The sequence below is a fragment of the Scyliorhinus canicula genome, chromosome 17 (genome assembly GCF_902713615.1).
Source record: "Scyliorhinus canicula chromosome 17, sScyCan1.1, whole genome shotgun sequence".
Taxonomy (NCBI): domain Eukaryota; kingdom Metazoa; phylum Chordata; class Chondrichthyes; order Carcharhiniformes; family Scyliorhinidae; genus Scyliorhinus; species Scyliorhinus canicula.
In genome coordinates this window covers 74,965,688-74,969,613 of record NC_052162.1, presented here as the reverse complement: position 1 = coordinate 74,969,613, position 3,926 = coordinate 74,965,688, and the positions used below count along the sequence as shown (strand labels likewise).

General features: G+C 44.8%; 1 non-coding gene across 1 annotated transcript; it reads right to left on the bottom strand.

The window, feature by feature from the left end:
- Positions 1 to 2,265: 2,265 nt before the first annotated feature.
- Positions 2,266 to 2,336, bottom strand: trnag-gcc. The gene has a single exon. It is a non-coding gene; the product is annotated as a tRNA-Gly (tRNA).
- Between the last annotated feature and the right edge of the window lie 1,590 nt (positions 2,337 to 3,926).

Sequence of the window (3,926 nt, the reverse complement as noted above, 5' to 3'; positions counted from 1 at the left end):
AACAGTTCAGAGAATATTTACTCAATTGATTCCTAGGATGTAGGGATTAGTTTGCGAGGAACGGTTCAAGCAGGTTGGGTCTATATTTATTAGAGTTTAGAAGAATAAGAAGTGATCTTTGTAGTGATCTTTACATGGGTATTTAGAGAAGGGGCTGATGGGAGATTTAGCTCAGGGCTGCTAGTGTGGTCAGGCCTAGTTGTAGAGCATAAAAAAGTTGTAACCTTTCTACTAGTACAGTTCTTAAAGTAAGAACTCACGCAGTTATTTAAGTTGTGTTGCTCAATAAACCTTCTGTAAAACTTCTGGACAACTTTGAGCCTTCTTCCAAAGCCTCTACTGTAACTGAGTTGAGTAGCACAGATTACCTGCCTTACAGATAACAAAACAATCTTATTGATACATTGAAAATTCTGAGGGGACTTAATGAGATGTTTCCTCTTGCGGGGGAAGCTGGAACTAGGGCACACATTTTAAAGTTTGGGGTCTGCTATTTAAATTTGAGGTGAGGAGGTGTTTTTTTCTTTTGCCGGGGACTTCTGTCCCATAGAGCAATAGAGGCTGGATCATTGAATATATGCATGGCAGGGGCAGCATGGTGGCGCAGTGGTTAGCATTGCTGCCACACAGTGCCGAGGATATCAGGTTCGATCCCAGCCCCGGGTCACTGTCCGTGTAGAGTTTTCACATTCTCCCGTGTCTGCGTGGGTCTTACACCCACACCCAAAGATGTGCAGGGTAGGTGGATTTGCCATGCTAAATTGCCCCTTCATTGGAAAAAAAAATGACAAAAAATTATATACTCAAGGCTGAATTATATTTTTGATCGACAAAGTGAGGCAAAGAAGTGCAGTTGAGGCCACAATCAGATCAGTCCTGATCTTATCAAATAGTGGATCAGGCTCAAGTGGCCGCCTCCTATCCAAATAGCCTATACCTACTCTTAATACTTGTGTTGTGTTCTGTTACTCACCTCCCCGGCCAATGACTTAATGCAAGTGCTCCTCGAGACACCAAATGAATCTAGTGTATGTTCTGAACACAAGAATGTCAGCATTTGGGAACGCATACTTAGTATTTTTACTGAGAATCACTCAATGCTGCATGCTACAATTACATGAGATGTAAAAGTCAATTTTAGGAAACAAGGGGCTGGGTTTTCCTCAATGGAGGACAAAATGGGTGTCCCGAACCCACACCAACCATTAGCGAAACCAACGACACAGTCGTCCGGGAGACAGCCTGCTAATTGTCTGCCTCCATGCTCACTATGCAATTAAGGATGGTGAGCGGACTCCCAATGTTGCTGGAACGATCAGAGGGTCAGCAGCTCTGCAGACTCGGCAGTCCCACTGGGAGAGATGGGTCGGCTGAAGCTGTTTGGATATTATGCAGGTGCCTCAACATGGAGGCAACCTCAGAAGCGTGAAAGTAAATAAAAGCTTACCAAAGTTGTTGGGCCCTTGGGACCAGAGGGGAAAATGGTCCAGTTCCTGGCCTCGCCCCCATCACTGGGCCATGGAGCCTCTGGCTCTGATGCCATTCTTAGGTTGCTGAATTGAGCTGGAGACCTTTTCATTCAGCAGGGGACCACTCTACCTCCACCAAAATGTCAGCAATGTTGATAACTACCCCCTAATCGGGGCCTTGACAATCTTAATTGACTGTGGTTTCCGTGGAGTGTGCAGCCAATCTGCTCCACAGCCTACCCTTTGGGAAAGCTCCTTGGCTGCAGAGATGTGCCAGAGAAACATGCCATGTAATTCCCTGATAGCTCCTTGCCCCCTGCCTCCAAGCCCACCACCACATTCTGGGAAAACTCATTCCAAATGAGCAATCGCACTTTATCTGCCGAACTGTGAAAATTAAAAACAAATGTTTCCAATTTCTGTTAATAGATTATAATAGAATTTACAGTGCAGAAGGAGGCCGTTCGGCCCATCGAGTCTGCAGCGGCTCTTGGAAAGAGCACCCTACCCAAGGTGAACACCTCCACCCTATCCCCATAACTCAGTAACCCCACCCAACACTAAGGGCAATTTTGGACACTAAGGGCAATTTATCATGGCCAATCCACCTAACCTGCACATCTTTGTGACTGTGGGAGGAAACCGGAGCACCCGGAGGAAACCCACGCACAAACGGGGAGGATGTGCAGACTCTGCAGAGACAGTGACCCAAGCCGGAATCGAACCTGGGACCCTGGAGCTGTGAAGCGATTGTGCTATCCACAATGCTACCGTGCTGCCCCAAAAAGGGGTGCGATGCATTGGCCGGGAATCGAACCCGGGCCTCCCGCGTGGCAGGCGAGAATTCTACCACTGAACCACCAATGCAAAGTACAAAGTTAAGATTGTCTTGTCTAAATTTAGGATATAGGCCATACTATTCATCAAACAGTTATACACTGAACAAATTAAAAAGCAGTCTGCAAATTCAGGGAGTTACGTTATCAGTGTATTCCTCTCTAACATTGGAGCAAGTGCTGTCATTGTCAGAATGCAGATAATCCCAAAAGGTCAGAAACTGCTTTTCAAACCTTTTTATGTTTCAAACATCTTAAAACTCCCACATTCTCCATTTTCAAACCTCTTGAATTTTAGGATTAAAATATTTAAAAACAAAGTTAAACCCACAGCAGGTGGCAAGAATTTCTGAGAATTTGAGAATGCTTTCGTTTTGAGATAAAGCAGCCTTAATGGCTCAATGCGATCATTCAAATTCATATCCTTTGTAAGGAAGGCTGATTTGTACTTTGTCGCCCTAATTCAAAATATCCTTCCTTTCCCTGCTTCCCTTAATAGAGCTAAAACACCTCATGGCAACAGCAAGGAACTTGAGTTTATTTTTTTAAACCATTTAAATCAAAACACAATATCCTATCAAACCCAAAGGTTTCATCTTCTCTGTGTGGTATTTTTTCATATTAAATTCCTGACTGTGCTTTTTTAAAGCAATTAATAGTGGTTGATCACAAGTAATATAAACAGAAAATTAACACAGACTTGTTATCTAATATAACAAGTAAAGAGGACAGAGGAACATAAATCCTTAACTGTCTTAAAGAACATTTTAATACATTTCATATACTCTCAAGTCTGTTGCCCCGGTAGAATTTGCACTTTCTTAACAGATTTAAATGATTTAAGCTTCTTGTTTAGAATTTATATGAAGTTCAGATTCAAACCTCCTGAACAGACTTTCATTTTAAAACATTATTGTCTCAATGTCATTTACTGTTTAATTACATCAGGCAGAGATCTGAGGATCAGGGTTATACATCAAAAGATAATCTGTACGTCACAAAATCTTCTGAATGATCCCAACAACCATTGGACATTTAAGGTGCTTCTGCTCTTATATTTGTAGTCTGACAAATTTAACAGTATTTTCTGATATTTTCCTAAACTTCCGAAAGATGTTTCATTGCATAATTTACCTGAGACGGGAAATGAGATTGGACGGAGAATCGGTTTCGACACCGAAATCGCGGTGGGCGCCGATTTGATGCTAAATCCCAATTCTCCGTTGCCTCGACATCGGCATCAATGTGTTCCGGCAGTGACGGGGGAACTTCCGTGTGGCCGGGCCGACCCCGCACAGGACTGGGGTGGTGCCCAGGTATGGACCGCCGTTGCGACACCTGCGTGGCAGCCACCTTGCTGTGCACCCCACTGACCACCCACCTTGGCCCCTGGTACTGCAGCTTGACATCAGCGTGACATCAGCCATTTGGGTGTCCCCAACTCCCCATCCCGGCACTCCACACTCCGCCAAACCCCCCCACCACCTTACCGGCACCGTCTACCGGTGGGGATCAGGTGGCCCACCCAGGGCAAATCCCACTGTAGCCCCTAAGGGGACGCCGAACTGGAAAGTACACTTGACAAGGTCATTGGCAGCCGACGGTACTCCTAGCAGCAGGG